Source organism: Ambystoma mexicanum, chromosome 9, assembly GCF_040938575.1.
Source record: "Ambystoma mexicanum isolate Mex_15411 chromosome 9, UKY_AmexF1_1, whole genome shotgun sequence".
Lineage (NCBI taxonomy): Eukaryota > Metazoa > Chordata > Amphibia > Caudata > Ambystomatidae > Ambystoma > Ambystoma mexicanum.
In genome coordinates this window covers 573,631,376-573,651,496 of record NC_090931.1, presented here as the reverse complement: position 1 = coordinate 573,651,496, position 20,121 = coordinate 573,631,376, and the positions used below count along the sequence as shown (strand labels likewise).

Sequence of the window (20,121 nt, the reverse complement as noted above, 5' to 3'; positions counted from 1 at the left end):
TACAGCTCCTGTTCCTCCATGGGCTGTCAGTGAACTGGCAGAAATCCTCCATGACAGTCTTTCAGGACTTGATCTTCCTGGGCTTTCCTTGGACACGATCGATTTCAGAGTGTACCTGACTGGGGACAGAATCGCAGATCTGTTGCACCTCGTGTCCGGTGTTTATGCAGTCTGAGAGCATGTCGGCTGGTGGTTCCAGCGGCTTCTGGGCCTCATGTCGTGATGCGTGCGGGCTCTTCCTATTCTCAAGATGAGGCGGACACAGATACCTCTTCGGAGCTCATGGCTTCAAGCAGTGGACCCAGATTCCAAAATAATACTGTTTCCACCTTTCATGAGGGCAGACCTCTTGTGGTGGTCGTCTCTCGGCAATCTGTCGGTGGGTGCTCCCTTCCAGGACCCTTGCCCACTTTTGACTGTCACAACGGATTCTTCCCTTCTGGGTTGGGGTGTGCCGCTGCATCATCTTCAGGGTTTCGATCTTTGGTCGCCACAGGACAGACAGCTTCATATAAATTATCTGGAGCTCTTGGCGATATTCCTGGCGCTGAAAGCGTTCAAACCAGGCATTGTCAACAAGGTGATCTGTGTCCACATGGACAATGCAGTGTCCATGTTCTATATCAACAAGCAAGGGGGTACCAGGTATCCTCCTGTGGATCTTGCCATTCAGATTTGGTAATGGGCCATTCAGCATGGTATCTGGCTGGTAGCAGTATACATCCCGGGCCAGCTGAATGTCACTGCAGATGCCCTCAGCCAACGAGCAATTGTCAGCTACGAGTGGGAACTGAACACTGAGATCCTCTCGGATATTTTTCGCTGTTGGGGCACTCCAGAAGTGGACCTCTTTGCAACATCTACAAACAGGAAGCTTCCCCTGTATGCCTCCAGGAACGAGCTCGGAGCCTCCTCACTGGGGGATACTCTCGAGATTCCATGGCACAAGATGAAGGCCTACGCTTTTCCGCTCCTTCCTCTGATCCATCGGGCGCTTTGCAAGCTAAGGAACACAGTGAATTGCTCCCTGCTGTTCATAACCCCTTGGTGGCCGGCCAGGTTTTGGTTTTCAGAGCTTCAGCATGTATTGGTGTGCCCGCCGCTCAAGCTTCCGCTGGTCTCCAATCTGCTTCATCAGTGCATTCAGCAGCTGTGGCACCCCTCCCAACAATCTTTCAGCTTGGCGGCCTGGTGCCTGAGTTCAGATCTTTAGAGCGTTTCAATTTGTCCGCGGATAACATGTGCATCATTCAGGCGGCCAGGAAACCCTCTACAAGATCTCAGTATAAAAGTAAATGGTTTTGTTACTGCCACTGGTGTTTGGCTAAGCAGTTGGACCCCAGGGAGGCTACTATCGACATGGTCCTGTCTTTTGTTTCACATCTGGCAGTGTCTGGCATCAATGTCTTGTCCTGCAGGACAGATTTATCGGCTGTTGCTGCTTATTTGTCCACTGGCCAGTGCTCGTTTTCACTGTCTGATCCAGCCATTAAAAGACACTTTGCGGGCCTGATGCATCTTTATCCTCCCGTTCGCAACCTGCATCCAAGGTGGGATTTGAATGTGGTCCTTACGGGCTTGTGTCATAAGCCTTTTGAGCCCCTGGCTACTGTCGATTTTAAGTACCTTTCGTGGAAAGTGTCCTTTTTGATTGCTGTGACTTGCAAGGTGTGTAAGTGAGCTTCAGGCCTTGTCGGTGGAGCATCCATTCCTTACTTTTCATAAGGATAAGGTTGTCCTGCAGTTGAATCCCACCTTTCATCCAAAGGTGGTCTCTGATTTTCATTTGAATCAGTCAATTTCATTGCCTATCTTCTTCCCAGACCCGGCCTCAGAGACCGAAAGGGTTCTGCACTGCCTGGACGTTAGAAGAGTCCTTAAGTTCTATCTGGACAGAACACCTGAGCTTAGGAACTCTTCGCAACTTTTTGTGACCTTCGGAAATCCTCAAGGAAAGCCTGCCTCGAATGCGACCATCTCCCGATGGATTGCTGCCTGTATTTCTGAGGCGTGTACCATTCAGGGTCTTTGGGCCCCAAAGGGAATTCATGCTCATCTTGTGCGGGGTAAGGCGGCTGCCGTTGCCTTCCAAAAATATGTTCCCTGGGAGACTATTGCGAAAGCGGCTACGTGGGCCTCCCCATCGGCTTTTTGTAAGCATTACTGTCTGGACCTGAGCTCCAGGGCTGATGCTCAGTTCAGTCAAGCTGTGCTTAGGAACCTGTTTCAGTAAGGAGTTTCCATCCACCCGTAATTCCTGTGAGGAGTGCTTGGGAATCTCCCAGTATGGAGGAAAGGGGACGGGACGTAGGAGTTTAATAAAGTTACTCACTGTAGTGACTACCTTACGCCTAGTCCATAGTCCCCTTTCCTCCATACACCCGCCCGCCGTTTCCTCTGTTATAGCTTAAAGGTCATAGACCTGGCGATAGAAAAGGACTGATCGGCGATGCGCTGGGTGGAGCTAAGGAGGGCGGGGTAACGGCCGCGTGCGGTACCCCGCGTAAAAGGAGAGGAGGGCCAAATTTTTGAAAAATGTGATGCTTTTTACAAAGTGCTCAGGTCTTGTCCCACAGGACGGAGGAATGTCAAGTATGGAGAAAAGGGGATTATGGACTAGGAGTAAGGTAGTCACTATGGTGAGTAACTTTTATTCTCACCCTGCCCCATTGGTCATGGTTAACAGCCGGATTGTGGTTGCAGAGCAGTTGTGCAGGTGTGAGGACCGGTCAGGGACTCCGATGCAGGAGCACGCTGCACAATCATGTGACCAGCACACTGATACAGAGCCACCCTCCCTGTTGCCATGTAGGGCGGCTAGTTTGGCTGACCGCCATGTAATTACATCACCCACTTCTAGTTATGTTGGCTGTCACGTGATGAGCAGCTTCAGCCCCACTCGCCTTCGCAGATCCCTGTCATATTGGTCACATGTTTCAGATTGAGGCTTCCCAGGTCCAGCCCGCCCCAAGGGATTTCCCACGATGTGTGTTTATGATGGCAGTACTTTTGTTCTCCCCTTCTTTAGCTAATCATAGGACAGTATCTTGGACAATGTGTAGACCCAATGAATCATTACCCCCTACCGTTCCCGGTAAAGCCCTTTGTAGGGGACGCCTGTGGCTCAGAATACCTGTATCATTTCCCATGTAGCTGCCCCCTCAGTTTCCCTTCTTTACTCCCACAGTTGGTAGGTGAGCCTGCCCCCTGTCTCGTGCTGAATTAGCACCTTTAGCACACCAGTGTGATGATCATGGCTGTGTTGACATGTATGTTTTTAAAAGGGCAGTCAGATTGAATAATTTGGTCTGTTTCAAATCTGTGAACATGGGGAGATTCTCAAAGAAAAATATATAAGTTTCTGGCGTTCCGTGACGCAACCAGTAAGGGCTTTGCAAAAGTGCTCTTACTGGAGGTAACAGCTTGGTGCATGACAATAAAATTCTTCGTAGCCATCAACAGACCAACGTCGATTGTGGATGAAGTTGAGAAGATGACGCATATATTTGGTCTGCTCAAAATACTACTCCACGAAAAAAGTCAAGTAATTGTCCATCTGGGTGCTAGAGGTCTAGACCGTAAAACATTAGTCTAGGACTAAAACAAAGGTGTCTCCATGCCTTGTTTTTGTTTAGTCCACCAATCTCTGGAACCATTCCGAACTTATCATTCTGAATTGGACCAGAACCACATTATGGGGCTGATTCATGGAATTATGTGCGCCGAAAAACGGGCTTTGTGCGCCATTCTGCCCGCAAATCCCTGTTTCACAAATGGGCATTTGCGAGCAGAATGGCGTACAAAGCCGTTTTTCGGTGCACATAATTTCATGAATCAGCCCCTATGTGTTTGACTTATACAGATGACTTGGTGCTACTTGACATCACCAAGATAGGGCTCCAACAAACAATAAATGCAGTGGCTGTCTATTTGACCCAATATGCCTTGAACAAAAAAAATGACTAAGATAAAAAAGAATGCGTTTTAACTATTAAACCTACTTGGGTGGGTGGGGGGGTTGAAAAGGTGAGGCAGGACATAGCGGTTGTAAGACAATTTCCTCCAACTTGTTAAAAATAAAAAAGGGATTGGCCACCACGGGGCGCGGATGGAGGTTGACTGAGCGTATCCCTCCGTCACCCGGACCATGGGAAAGTAAGTGTGCCCCCACCCCACAGCGAGGAAACTCGTATGGAGGAGGATCAAGGACCCCCTGGGGCACATCTAGCCCAGAAAGTGAGAGGATTGGCCTCATACGTGTCAAGCATCGCCGTTCTGGCTGAGGCACGAGAAAGTGAAGTACCTTTCCCATGTAGCAGCCTGCCCCGGGACGGGTGTTCTAAGGCTGAGCTACAGAAGACTGTGGTGTTTTGGACCCCCCCATTGTTCTGAGGATAAAACATGGGATACAGGAGTGGGCACTGCACCTTCCCCTGTGTGACTGATGGTTGAGGAGCCGGGCACCAGCAGAGCTGTGAGCGATGGAACGGCCCCCAGTGAAGTTGCTCTCTCAGGCGGGGGGCTGGCCTGAAGGAAGACTCACTACGAGAGTGAGAAATACGGCTAAGGTAGGGTGTCTGGTAGCCCAGACACCCCCGCCAACTTCTTACTGGCTAAACTGCCGCGCGTTCATGTGTCCCCCTCCCCCTCACCCCACCTTCTCTGGGATCTATCGGATGTGCAGCAAGCAAAGCAAAAGGACACTGCCACAGGGAAGGGATCCAGTCAATGCACCCCTGGTGAACTTTTCCACAGGTACCCCAGTAACTGTGTAGACTGGAGGGAGACAGGAAGGGATAGAGGTGGGGTTGGAGAGCTCCCACTGGGAAGACCACTACAGCTCGGGAAGGAGGACCATATAGAATAAATACCCAGGCAGGGTGGGCCCCCAACAAAGGTGTGTGGCTATCTCCCGGGGGCAGATTCCTGGGGCTGTGCAGCAGCCTTTAGGGCGTTAATGGACAGCTGAGGGCGGCGAGGAAGCATCCCTTAGGCCTGCTGGCAGATCTCCATTGTGGCAGTGAAAAGGCCTGGATTGGCTGGCAGAGCCTGAGTACGGACCCTGACAGCTGGGGTGCCATGCGGAACCAGTGGACCATGCAGGAGATCCCAAATTGGGTCCATAATTGGAGGCATACTACGGGAGGTGTGGGCCCCCAGTCCTGAGGTTGGGGCCCGGAAGGGTACCGTTGCTGTATTGAACAGTGAGGCGCATTGGTGTGATGGGTGAACTGAGCCCTGCACAGGGTCTGGAGTGCCCCTCTCGACAGAGCCCTGACATAGTGGAATGGTGTAGAGCCATCGGATGATGCTTTTGGCCTCATTGTAGGCTCGGCCTCCCACTGGACGTTGACCTTAATCCCTCCCCCTCCCCCTCTCCCGCCTACTAGGTGGCAGAGAGAGAAACACTTAATTTTGACGACAAACAGGCTGACGGTCTCCAGTTGAAGGGGATTCCGTGGTCGGGTGAGGGCCCGGACAGACTGTACCCACTAGTGGAAAATAAGCGGAGGGGGAAGGAACCCATCAGAGTACCCCACCCTGGCCCAAGATTACATGAAACAAAGCTGGCCGAATTTGCGTATCCAGGCAAACCAGACAACACAGATCATCACGGAGGATGGAGACCGAGGGAGAGGATTCTATTGCGACCAAGTGAGATGTTGCTTCCCTTCTCGATGGGATTAGGAGTATGAGGCCAGATATATGGCAACGCCTAAATTCACGTGACAGGGGTTCACCTTCTATTCCGCCCCACATGGGAACCTGACAAGAATAGACTAGTATGTATCCAGGGACTTATGGGATTCGGCACTGGGGACCGCAATCCATCCTATTAGCTGGTTGGACCATGACATGGTCTCGGTTGACGTTGGTTGGAATGACCTTTGTCCTAGGGGCTCTAAGTGGAGGTGTAATGAGCCTCTGTGGGAGGACCCATGCTTCAAGGGAGAGATGGAGAAGGGTAGGACAGAATTCCTCGAACTTAATGACACTGGGGAGGTGCGTAAGGACATCATGTGGGATGCAGCAAAGGCTACATCGAGAGGGATACTGATCAGAGAGGGGGCTAGCAGAAAGAAGGAACGTACCCTCATGGAGAGAGGAATGAGGGACAAAATAAGGGCCTTGGAGAGGCAGGTGCAGTCGACTACAAATGGAAGGGAGTACCTAGTTCAGGAGGCGAGAAGTGTGAAGGAGGAATTGAGACTCCTCGAGGAAGGAAAGATAGTCTGCAGCTTACAATTTTTTTAACAGAAGTTTTATGAGAAAGGGGATAATACGGATGCTCTTTTGGCAGCTAGGGTATGTGGCCAGCGGGTGGAAAGGTGGGTTGCGGCGGTGGAAGGAGGGGGGGGACCTCCGAGGGTTCGGCTGAAGGGTTCCGGGAGGCCTTTGCAGCGTTCTATGCGAGGCTGTACAGGAGTGAAGGGACAGTGGGCAATGAGGAAATCGTGAAATACCTGGCAGACTCTCACCTCCCCCTGCTCATAAAAATAACGGAATCGAAAAGCCTGGAAGCTCCAATCACTGGGGATGAAATTAGGATGTTGAAGTTAGGTGACCGCTTCACAGCAGGGTTTTTTAAGACCTTCCTCCCGGTACTGCTCCCTTTCCTAATGACATTGTTTAACGACATTCTGGCCACAGCGAAAGCACCAGACTCTTTTACACAGGCTCTAATCGTGGTGATACCGAAGGAGGGTCGGGACCCTCGGGCGTGTGGCTCCTACCATCCGATTTCTCTCTTAAATAAAGACGCCAAAATCTATGGCAGAATTCTAGCCGCAAGACTGCAAGGACACTTGCCAAAGCTGGCCTACTCGGACCAGGTGGGGGTTGTGAGAGGGAGACAAGGGGCCAATACCATGAGGAAGATGCTACACTTTATTAACAAGGTGCTGGGCTGGGGGGCGACCCCACGCTTCTCTCAGTAGATGCTGAGAAGGCCTTTGACCGAGTGGAGTGGCACTTTTTGGAAACTGTACTAATCCAGTTTGGTGTAAGAAAGGGTCTCGTAAGAGGCATCATGGCACTCTACTCTTCCCCCAGGGCATGTGTGGCTGTGGATGGGGGATACTCTTGGTTTAATTTGGAAAGGTGGACAAGACCGGGGGGCCTGCTCTCCTCGGCTCTTTTTGTGCTATTATTGGAACCATTGGCCTGCAGGTTGAGAAGAGACTGTAGAATTGAAGGGATTGGGGTGGGTGAGCAGTTATATAAGGTAGAGTTGTCCGCGGACGACATGCTCCTCCATCTGTTAAACCTGTTGACTTCGGTCCCAGCAGCAGTGGAGTTGATGGGGGGGGGGGGGGATTACGAGCCCTTGGCAGGCTTTAAAATTAATAAGGGCACGTCAGTACCGTTTCCCCTGGATAGAAGCAAGGACAATGATCTGGGACGCTTGATCCCACTGAGCATGGAGGTCAAAGTGGGGCCTCTGAGGTATCTAGGTATCAATGTTACGAGAGAGCTTGATGGTCTGTATGAGGCCAACTAAACCCCGCCCCCACCCCCGGTGTGAGCGCTATAGAGCGATTTGGGAAAATGGAAGGAGATGACTATCTCCTGGATGGGATGGCTGAATGCACCCAAGATGGTAGTTCTCCCCAAGATCATGTACCTGTTCCAGATGCTGCCTATTCAGATTCCCAACCTCTATTTCAGAGTGTCCAAGGGACCCTTGTACGATTCCTGTGGCAGGGGAACAAACCTAGAGTTTCTAGCGATGTCCTGAGCCTTCCTAAGGAAAGCAGGGATGTTGGGCTCCCAGATATCCATCTATACTACAAGGTTACCCAGCTAAGGGTATTGATTCCACACCTTAGAGGACAGGGGGACCTACAATGGATGGGACTTGTCAATCACTACTTATGGCCTGCAATGGTGGGAGAGTGGCTATGGGTGCCCAGGACAAATCAGTAGGATATGTGAGCATCCAAGCTTGGGCACTGTTTGGAGTATCTGGCGACAAGGTAAAGGGATGTCTGGGGTAACACTGTGGCCCTCTCCTCTGGGGCATCTCACGATACCAGGAGTTCGGGATGAAATCCCAGATCCTTCCAGGTTCCAGGTATGGTATGAGGCAGGCCTGGAAAGGATCGGACAAATGTGGAAAGATGGGAGATTTATTATGGTATTAGAACTGGAAGAGGCCCTTCGGTTAGGTACACTCTCCGCCTTCTTATATTTGCAGCCTAAGGGGGTCTTGACTAAGGAAGCATGGAAGTGTAAGATGCAGAGGGAACTCTCGCCCTTCGAGAAACTTCTGGACACAGTAGTCTAGGGGAGTGATCGGGGCATTGTACAGGGCTTTGGTGGACACGTGGAGGCGGGCGGTGGATAGGCTGAGGACTAAATGGGAAAGGGACATATGCTTGGAATTGGACCTGCAAATGTGGTTAGGGATGTGCCGTGGGGCTTTCAAAACCTCTGTTTCCTGTCAATATAAACTGCACACCGTCAAGCTCTTACACAGATGGCAAATATGACCAGGTTAAGCTCTCAAGAATGTATCCGGATGTGAGAGAGTTGTGCTGGCATGAATGTGGGGTGAGAAACGATTATTGGCATATGTGGTGGGGGATGCTCGCAGGTCCAATCCTATTGGGATGACGTTTTGAGCTGGATCAGGCAGCTAAATGGGGTTACTGGAGTGAAAGCTCCTATGCTGCTCCTCTTGGGTTGTAAGAACGAGAGGGAAAATATATTAGGCTGTCGAGGATGGCACACTGCCTTCTCCTTGCGGGAAGGGACGTGTTTGGCAACACGTTGGAAAGGAATCCAGTTGCCAGGGAAAAGCGAGTGGATTAACGTAGCCCGAAATATATGTGATAACAGCGGCACTCCAGGGGGACCAAGGCTTGATTGAAGCAGAATGGTCGGATTTCTGTTCGGCACATATCCAGTAGGGGTACAAACACACCGAAGGGGAATAGGGATTAGTGTGGGAGGACGACACCCTGAGCGATTGAAAATGGGGAGAAAATATACCTGAACTGGAATTGACCTATGGTTGATTGCATAAAGAAAACTGTGTACAGTGAAGTAGGGGATTAAAGGTAGAGAACTGGTTGGATCAGGAAGGGGGGCAGGGGTGAGTAGCGAGGGGTGGGATGAGGTAGGCGTGGGAGGAGGGATGCGTAGTTAGAACACATCTTGTAGGACTATTAAAATGTTACCTATGCAATGTATCGAGTAATTCAAGAGATTGCCAATGTGGCTGTGTAGCCTTGTTTATGCTCACGAAAATTTCAATAAAGCTGAATAAAATTAAAAAAAAACTGGAGGTAAATAAAAAAAATGTGTGTATGGACCAGATCCCTCCAATAGCAGCTTTATGAACCGTAAATGATCACTTTTGAGAGTACCATACACTCCTACTATGTGGGTCCAAGAAACGGATCGGACCTAGATCTTACACATGCAGATGTTTGGCAGACAAAGAACACAGGTTGGCTTGAGGGACAAATATAGCGTTCTGCTTGTTAAGATGGATTTCTGAACTCTGACCTGGTGGGCAGAGGTTCAGAAGGTCAGCCTAGTTTCTTGGAACAGGGTAACCTTCTGTACAAGCCAGACCAATCAAGGTCGCTATGGCGGCGGTCAAGACTTGGTCTCAGGATGGGAGAGGGTGCCTGAAAGACCTCAATGAACACACAGAGTAAAGGACACTTTCAAACCACTCCGTCAGGTGTTTATATATCAAAAATACAAATACATTTATTCCAAGGACTTTGCAATTCAGCACACAGTAAGAAAATCCCTGCAATACTACCATACCAACACAATCCTATCTATACACATATATACAAGACCAATGGGGTCCAAAGGATGAATACACCAAATGGGTCCACAACCAAAACGGGGAAGGAAGCAGGCAGTGCAAATAGTCTTTAGGCCCTTCTGTATTAAACATAATCCTAACTGAAAGTCAGTCCAATCCCTAAGATGAGCGGAGCCTATTGCTCAAATGTACTTGCAAAGCTGGTGCATGCAGTAGTTCAAATGGGCAAAGCAGGGTCTTTTGTAGGGGCTGTGGCAGCTCAGGAAGCTAGGTGAGGTGATGCAGAATAGGTTCCCACTATTCGAGGATGGCCTCCACTTGAGAGCAGAGTCGATTCCAAGAGTTGGGAATAGTTTGCTAGTTTGCATTAGCATTGGAAAGGAGAGGGGCCCTCAGGGGCTGCTCGTGTAAAAGCGGATGGATGCGCTAGGGGCCACCGGTTAGGGTTGCAATTGCTCACCGTCCCCGGGCGCACTCTGGACCAAACTTCGGCAGTCGAGTCCACTTCGGTAGCAGGTTCAGATGCAGCAATCTCGCAGCTCTGCGGCTTTCAGCGGCAAAGTTACAGCGTTGATTCCCCTGCGAGACAGTGTCGATTTCTCGACTCCTGGTGGATGGATCAGGCCAGTTCCGCCATAGCAGGCTTCAGGGCACAGAGGACACAGCTGCAATGAACTTGCAAAGTTCGTCAACATGGCTGGGCGATGTGGCAACCATGTAAACTCTGGTTCGGCACACTCGCTTTACTCCAGACCTGGGAACGTCAAGTGTACGAAATTCGGCGTGAGAGTGCCGTGAACACAGAGCTTGCCATGTGCCAAGTTTTAAGGGCCTCCTTGAAACGGCGGCGGTATCAGGGCAAAACATCTGCGTAAGCTGGTCAGTCCACTTGGTGGCCCAGGGACACATCTGAAAAGGCTTACTTGCAGGTTAAGATGAAGGTACTGAGAATAATTGGTCCTACTATTCTAATGGGTCGAAGCGTCTTCGCAGACCTTCTAGGACGATCAGATGCAGAGGGGTCCAGTGGGACGACAGCGGGCTCAGGGTGCCAAACCTTCCAGCGGGTCACCAGTGGTCCCTCGACTCTGCTTCTTAGTTTCAGGATACTTGGATCCTATCCTTCATTCAGTGAGAATTCCAGAGATCGATATGGTATGGGTGCTTGGGGACTTCTCTTATCCAGAATCTCCTTCACGCCAAAACAAAGAGGACCCAATGGGATATCTGCTCACATACAGGCATGCCATACGTGGTCCAGTCATGGACTATGGTGGTACCAGGCATTCACAGCACTCCAGAATCTCTGGCACCCAGGATGTGTATTGGAACCAGACGTTCCAGCCTACATCCTGGGGGCGCGCACACAAGGCATGCAGAAGCCTGCGAAAGCTTGGCGCTTTGCGGGAAAATCCATGCCCAAATAAGGACTGACCCGAGTCGGCTCGACCTGGGGAAGCTGAAGGTGCAAGATGGCCAAAGGACAGGACAAAGAACCTTGTGGCGTGGCCATTTTGGAGCCAGGCCACATCACTGTGCCAAACGCAGTAAGCGCGGTTTACCTGGCAAGAAAGGGTTACAAATATGCGAAATAAGCTGCCACCAGCCCTGTCAAAGGCACATCTGCACTTCTCCTAAAAAGATCCTTCGAAAGTATCTAGGGCCTTTGGAAATGACTACATGAACATGTAGCAAGTGTACAATGTACCTTACTCTGTAGTGTAAGGTACATTGTACACTTGTTCATGTTGCAGAAAAGTTGCAACATGGACAAGGACTAAGGGAAACGAAGTCTCCCAGTACTGACTGTCTTTAAGGGCATGTCAGTTTCCCCATTAAAAGTGAGCGTAAAGCCCAGCGGAGCGCAGCAGAAGGCTATCCTCCTCTGGTAAAGTCAGACGATGTTTAGACATAAGCAAAAAGTTGGGGGGGGGTACACAGCTGGAGGGAAAATTACACATGAAATGGAAATCTTCCCTAACACTGCTGTAGGGTTACTGGAGAACACCCGGGTTCAATACCTTTTAAGGAAAGTAGTAGGCACACGTCTTATTTCCCTGGGTCAAGTAAGAACTCCTTCTCAATATATCAAAATCAAGTACTCTGGGGATAACTGTATTGGGGATTCGAATCATCATGGAAGAGGGCAACAACGTTAAAACTTGATGTTGATACACCCTGTAAATGCCAGAATGAGGAATTGAAAATTAACCACGTTTTGGGATGCTCAGTCTGTAATTCTGTCTTTTGAAATGATAGATTCCTGGGAGGACTCAAAGGTTGATTACTTTCTACCCTCGATAGGACCGACCATGTTCACTGTTCAGACAAGGGTACAATCTCTTCTTCCATTGTAAGAAGCTCACCGCTTCCCTTCAAATCTGGTTCTGTGTTCTTTTTGTGATCAGAAGCGCATTGTTCCTTCTTGTATATAAATTAATAAAAATAACTGTTGAAGAAAATAGAGCCTACACAATAACATTTGGCAGAGGGGGAAGGAAGGCAATAAATATTACATTGCTTTGCATTACAAAAACCGGCAACATGTCCTCATCCAAACTTCAGTTCAGCAACCTCTCCTATGCCCCCCCTACTCTGCAATAACTCACTTGCAGACTGTTTTTAAAGCTGACGAAGGAACATCATATCACAGTGGGCACACTTTGCCTTGAAGGGCATGCCAGCCTTGGGAAGATGCTGTCATCACTTCAGGGAGCTAATTCCAGCGAGTCCATCTTTTCTAGTGCACCTATTGCTCCTATCGTTATGTGACGCGAATCTTCTCGAAATGTCCAGACTCCGAAATAACCATAAGGGCTACCTGGCGCCTTTCTCCAGTGCTTGGCATCCTGTTCCATTCCATCGTTTTAGTCCCATCTTTATCTCATTCGCCCCCATTGACAAGGCCTGCCCAGCAAATGCAACACTTTTTATTGTGCCAGCTGGCCTAACGGCTTTCTTTTCTATGATTAATTGTCCATGCTAAAGGGAAGAAGATATATAAAGCATAGGCATTATTTTATACTCCCACAACTTTTTGAGAGAATGTCATCTGTCTGCAAAAAGAGAATTCCTTTTACAAAAATATGGTGGATCTGGGTCACTAGTAGATTCTGAAGCGTTTTAGTTTTTCTGTTTAATGGGACTCTTGATTTGCCTGTCTTTAGATGTACTTCAGTTTTGGGCGCGTTTACAAGAAGGGGTGACTGCTAGCAGCGTATAATTACTTGAAATCTGTCTGAATCTATGATATGTATTTTAATCTATTGAATGCATAGGTGAGTAGTTCAGTTTGTTATTACACTTTACTAGTCTTGTGTACAAGACAAAAGTTTATTACTGAACGAGTGCATACTTAAAAATAAAAGAAAACATGTTTGCGTAGTGTTTTTTTAAAAACATTTTTTTACCCAATTGTGGGATATGTTCTCCATTGTGTGTTCTAATCTGCGCTTTCTCTCGCTTCAGTGCACACTCTGAATATAAATAGACTTCGAATTTAGGTTTTTGTGCACAAATGTAAGTTTACAAGTGACTGCAACAACATAATCTACAGCATTGTGCGGAATATGGCTGTGTTGAAAGGAAAGCAAATTAAAGGGGCTGCCAGATTTAACACGAATTGGTGCAGTACCAGATCTGTGAAAATAGATTTCATCTACTATGAGAACATCTTGAAACATTTGTAGGACGAAGTAGTAGTCTTCTATTTATCTTTGTCTCTGGAGGATAGCTCAGGGGCAACGTGCTCGCCTTGGAAGCAAGGCGACATGGAGCAACACAGGTTCGATCCCGGGTCGCGCTTATAAACCTCTGGGTAGTAAACGCGTTATAAGTAATCTATCATATCAAATCATTTATTTTTAAAAAAACATTGTGCACTTCACTTTTTGGATGTTTACTTCCACTTTTAAGTCTGTAATGCATTGATCCACTTTAGCTCTTGCATTTCGCTACTGGAAGTGTAATCAATTTTCATAGGGGCCTCTTGTTTCTTTTTGGTTTTAGCTATTAGGTTCTACTAAAGCACCGCCTATAAGTCGAAACTATTGCATTAGAGTAGAGCAAGGGAGCAATGGTATATGAGGATGGTCACAAAGCTTGTAGTTGTTGTTGGGTTATTTGCCCACCCGTTGACTGTCTATGGCCATTCCCACTCACTTCCTGCCCAACATGCATCCTCCTGGGAGCTCTTTGAACTTGCTTTTTCAAGACTTAACATCAAACTGTGTTCTGAGCTGTAAACGCGCTACGTGTGTGATAAAAATGTCTTAACAAGGTGTCTGCAAATCAATTTCATAAGCAGCATGCATGTCCTTCACTGAAGCCCTGTTTGAAACCAGCAGTGGCAAAACCAACAGTTTTGGCTTCCGTGTAAGGACTAGGCATTTGTCTGGTACTCATTGTCCAGGTAGTCGCATCATTTTGAAGCTGCTACCACCAATGGCCAGCTAATACTACTAAGGTAGTGCCTGGCAAATGCTTTTCCCAGGCCTACACGAAATCCAAAAGTGTTGGCATTGCCAATGGTTATATATTTGTTTGTGTACCGTTCCCTTGCTAAGTTTACTTGCATGTGATTTTTGATATATGTTGCTTTTTTTGCTCTTTTATCAAGTAACCACCCTCCGTCGAGTTGCAGCTTGCATCTGTTCTAATTGAACAGCCTAGTCTCGTCCGTTGTCACTTAATGTGCTCCTTCCTTCATACACAGCTCAGATCAAGTCTCACTTAGCTATTGGCTATCTTTATTCAAAGGAAGGCTTTCTATAGAAAAGCAGGTTTTTGTTTACAGTATGCTCGGTCTTTGACGCTGTTGGAATGCAATAGATTAAATCTTGGGCATAGAAGTGAGCTGGTGTCAGTAGTAGTATTTCCGCGACAGTTTCTTGGCAAATAGAGGGTGGTTTTTAACGAAACTGTTGTTGTAAACATAAACCTATACCAATGTGGCACCAGATCGATGTTTCATCTGGCCAGGACCGTGTGGATCAGCAGCCAGCAGAACAGCCTCCTACAAGCACGTTCTTATGCATGTAAGTGCTACTTATCACCGTTGGAACTTTTTGCATATCTGTGTCGGTTCCTTATCCGAGTTTAGTTCGGATTTAAATTACGTCTTGTATCATGTTTACTTTCGATTTAGGGTTTTAGGCTTTCTGTGAATTGTGGTATTTGAAGTTATTCTTTTGTACATTGTTTTTCCAACAATTGAGACGGAAGCGGTCACCAAGGAGGTCTAGCTTGTATTGAAATGGACCACCTTGTACAATTAGACAATGTTCACTCTGTCTTCAGTATAGCCGTTGTTTTGTCAGAATGATGAATGCCCAATTATGCCTTCGGCCAACCCTTCCCACTTTCTGAATTAACTTGGCGTATTAGTTTTGGCTTCTAATGGTGCTTTTGGCAACATTGAATTACCTGGACAGTTTTTAACCGGGCAAGTGATCGAGTTGGCATGTATGCTAGGAATGCGATTCCCCCATTTCGGTGTGAGCACTCCAGGGTTTGAACTAATATTCTGAAGTCTGGAGTGGGAATGTAGGGCTTGTTTGAACAGAGCAATGAGAGCTGGCACCCGCAATGCGTTTTGAAACAGAGGTCCAATTCAGTGGTGAAACAGATGGATTCTGTGATGTGGAAGAGTTACAGGGAGACATCTTCTATTTCCATCCCTGTTTGTCATTTATGGACGTGGGCATGCTTGGTGGCGCTGCCAAGGAGTAAGTCTTTGCTGGGTAGGCACTGTACATATATACGTTAAGAAAGAGGCACTCTCTACTAGATGTCGTTGACACAGGTGACCTTCAGGTAGTGCTGTGAGTCATCCGCATACTGGAGGATGTTGATGTTTAGGTTGGCAATGAGTACCCCCAGGGGCTGTCCAGTGTAGATCAGAGGACTGCAACCTGCATCTCTCCAGATGTATTAGACTACAACTCCCATGATTCCTCAACATTGACTCGGCTTGCTAGGACTTGTGAGCTGTAGTACGAAACATCTAGAAAACCAAAGTTTACAGAGCCCTGAAGTACAGGGTGAAGATGGCTGAAGGACTTGTGGATCCTTGTGTTATTGGGAACTGCAGAAGTTCATCATGAGCTGATCTTGATTGAGATGGGGGTTGTTGGAGAAACGGAGCTCGCGCAAGTCCGTTTTAAGGTACTGGCGAAAGACGCCCAGTTTTGTCTTGCAGGACATTTAACAGCTACATGCCTACTCTACCTGACCAATCCTGCAATGACATGGACCAGACCCAGTAGACTTTGACCTTGTGACCAATTCCGAACATAGAAAAAAGACCCTTCAACAATAATACACTGCCTCTTAAGAGACAGCCTGTCTCCACAGTCCCACCTCTTCCTGAGTCCCTTGTCAATGCAGATCACCTCATCTGTATCTTTCTAGAAACATCTCGCCCAGATGAGTCAATCGCCATCTTCTGTATTCCACTGGCAGTATTTCTCCATTGCGTCCTTCTTAAGTTTTCAGTTTGCATGTCTGTATCAAGTACCTCTGGTGTGTCTCACTGAAATAATGCATCAGCAGCTTCAAGATTTCCCTCTTTGTATTTCCTTTCAGAATGAGTTTATTGGATAACGTATAATGCTCAAATAATAATTCAGTGTGATATTTAGTTCCACTTTTAATGAGTAAAAGCTAAAAAATATTCGAAAATCTACTCTAGATATTGGCTTGAAAGATCAGACACATCCTTACCAATGACGACTTCTGCACTGCAGTCTAAGCACTGGTTCTCTCTAAGCTGGACTACAGCAATGCTCTCATTGGACTCCTCAAAAGCACCCTTGCCCCTCTGCAAGCCACCAAAAATTCAGCAGGCAGACTTCTTCACCTATCCAGACATTCACATATTACCTCAGTTCTCGCTCAGCTCCACTGGCTCATCCCATACCCCAGAGAATTGCCTTCAAAGGACTCTGCTTTGTTTTGAAAGCCATCCACCACAAATCCGCTCTTTACCTTCATGACCAACTGAAACCCATCACCCACACAAACACGCAAGCCAGTGTCTCCTACACATTCCGCTCTGCAAACTAACATGCACACACAAACAAGCATTTACCCAATGGGCACCCAGAGCCTGGAGCACCCTACCTCTCAAAATCGGCACTAAACTCTCGATCACACTTTCAGAAAGGGCCTCAAAGCATACGTGGTTCCCCACACATAACCCTGCCCCTCCAACTCCCCTGTTGGCCCTTATCTATTTTAACCTTCTTATCCTATCAGGAAGATATTTTATAACTTCAGTTTCACTTCCCACACTTCAACCTTTGAACCTTATGTATTCAGGGTTCCTCCGATCACACCATAAAAAACACTTACTCAAAAAGGAGCACATAGTTAATTACTGCTGGGCAAGCACAAATCAAACAGAACAGTGGACTAGAATTGATTGATTAGAACCGACAAATGGGCATACAGCGAACATTAGTTTTTGTACTAACACACAATGGTCAAGACACTTAGAAACACTTGCAATTTAGTAGGTTCATATTTTCGATGTTCCCAAGATTCTCATTGGCTAGGCTATGTCCTTAGTGCTGGATGGATGTTGGTGAAGCATGATTGGAGCAAACAGTTTAACAGTATCACAAATCATCACCTCCCCATGTGGCTCCACATAGATTCTTAGCCCTCCCCGTAACAATTTGCAATTAGTAAAATAACATTTGTGCTGACCGCCGTAACTTTATTATACTGCCATTGGTCAGCACCATTGAGAACAACACGAGACACCCTGATTCTGGTGGGAAGTGAAGACACATCACACTGTATGTACCTGGCAAACCCGGTGGTGGATACTCTGAAGGCTGGCTATCTCCCAGGAACACAGAGACTTACCATTTGATGGGTCTTCCCAGGAACGCTACTCCGTCAAGTGTCCCTTTCCCATAGCCACTTGCCGATGGGCACTTGTGGTCATGTGACCGGTTCCCTGGCTCAGATCGCTTGCCTTATACCCACATGTGACCGCTAGACTAGCTTTCCCCCCCTATAATTACCTCAGCAAGTGTTGTTTTAGCAGCTTCAGTTTGCCTGTGACGTGCAGCTTGAGCTCCGTCTCCCTCCTCCCTGGACCATGGAGTATCAGTTTTGTTTCAGGGTTTCTTGGGCTGAGCCCAGCCTGGGGGTGGGTGGGTTGTGGGGGGGTTCCTTGCTGAATGTGTTTACCTAGGATATTTTCCCCCCAGCTTGTGCTAATTATACAAAGATCCCTTGGACCGATGGTACACACAATACATCCCTAACCTCCTCCCTTCCCAGTGAGGTCTTCTTTTATGGTGTGGCTGTAGTTTGGGTACCCAGGTGCCACCTTCCCATCCCTCCAGAAGGTGTCCTGTTCCCCACCCCCCGTGCTTTACCCGTGAAGGTGGTAGGTGCATCCCCCTATCCAGCGCTGAATTAGCACCTTTAGTGCACTGGTAAGGCACTCTGAGCAGTTGGGAGTAAAATGATTTTTTAATGGAATACAAATGTAAGTCCAATTCCCAATGAGAGTATTTTATAAGTGAGTAAAAATATTTTAAAACAGAAGTTTTGTAATATTTATTTATTTGCACGTAGTTATTCATGCACATTAAAAGATACAGGTTTACTTCTTCCAATCCGGCAGTAAAAATAGTAGTTACTTCTTGTGGTACTACTTGCACTACTGGTCCAAACACATCCATGGAGCTGTGACGGTGAAAGTGGGGGTGCAAGATTCTACATGTCCTTTTCCTATTTTTCTTGGGGAGTATTTTTACTCCCTATTTTATTTTTGGGGATTACTTGCCAATTTGTAGGGAGTAAAAGTGTCAGATACACCCCTTATTTGTAGTTCTTTTCTCTGAGACCTTCTGTCTAGGGCCAGCGGTGAACATAAATACCAATAAATAAAAATGGATAAACAATACATCGAGACCACATGATCAGAATGATAATAACATGTGCGTCCACAGAGTCCAATTAGGGAATGATTGAAATCTTACTTCTCTAGTGATCTGCCTTGGAATTTGGGTTAGCAGGGCATTCTTCATTTATGGGAGAGCAAAATTGCACTTTGCAAAGAATGCTGAATAAGGGCATGGTTCTGTGCCCTGCATTGGTGGATTACTAAATCCCATGTGAGCGAACCGGTTGTTTAAGCAGTGGTTTGTGGTTGAATGTGACAGAAGTATCGAGCAGGACTGGAAAACGGGGGTCCTGTGTGTCCAAAATGAGGACGTGGTTGCCAATCCCTTGGATATGAGTAGTTGAAGTGGGATGTGCTCTCTATGATCTATCCGAAAGCCCATGTCTCCAACAGGGGAGAATATGCACAGTTATTACTATTTCTGAAAATTGCCTTGAATGAGGGAGAGTGTTGATGTGAAGGAAACAGATGAGTGCATTTCCTTTTTATATTGAACTCGGATTGTGTGATGACATCCTATAGAAAGTGGCCTTGAGGATTGAGAGGATATTGAAGAGCTCCTCCTAGTTTTATTGTCCTGAATTCAAATCATCTTGGTGGATTGACTGAGAGGTATCGGTTAGAGTGTCTATGGAGGGTTGTATAGTTTATACAGAATTGAATCAGATTTGTATCTGTGAAGAACTTGTTGATTGCATAATGCCACTGGATTCGGATATTATGGATGTAGGTAGGGGAAAGACGAAGTACTTTGAAGTCCTTCAATAGGACTCGGTTCTTGTTTGAGGCTTCTTCTATGATTTCTGTGTAGTTCTGAGCTTTGGCTGTGAAGACGGTCTTTGCCATTTATTACACAACTTTGGTTGTTTACAAATGGCATGTTTGCTGTGGGTGAGCTCTTGTGTATTTTACAGGGCTGACGACTTTTCTTAGTCCATAGTTTCAGTGGTGTGTGGCGCTGTTGGTCAGTGTGTGGTTGAGCTGTTCAAGCACTGATGGGGAGGATGTACTTGTTGGATGATGAAGTCCGTTTATTATCCATGCATCCTTTTAGTTATTGGTTGAAAGGAGAACCAAGGCACAGGCGGGAAAAGTGATTTGGTTGGGACCAAACTGGGTGTGTAGTTGTTATTAATAATAAAAACACAGGTTACTTTATCACAGCCTCAAATTAAAGTAGCACTGACATGAATCATTTTTTATTTTAAAACCTGGATTTACTCACTAGTGGCACATTGATGATGTTCTCCAAACTGGTGAAAATTTTAAAATGCTCCAAAAATGAGTCTTCCGGTTGGCTCCTGGAGGCATCCATCTTTCTCACTGCCTCATATGAGGGCTTTTAAAAAAATATATATATTATTTTCAGGTAAACATACATACTGTACAATATTATTACCAGAGTGTA

At 47.1% G+C, this 20,121-nt stretch overlaps 1 protein-coding gene across 2 annotated transcripts in view; it reads left to right on the top strand.

Annotated features, from left to right (window-relative positions):
• Positions 1-20,121, top strand: part of NXN (nucleoredoxin) — a 743,311-nt gene that overhangs the window by 30,464 nt on the left and 692,726 nt on the right. The window lies entirely within an intron of this gene.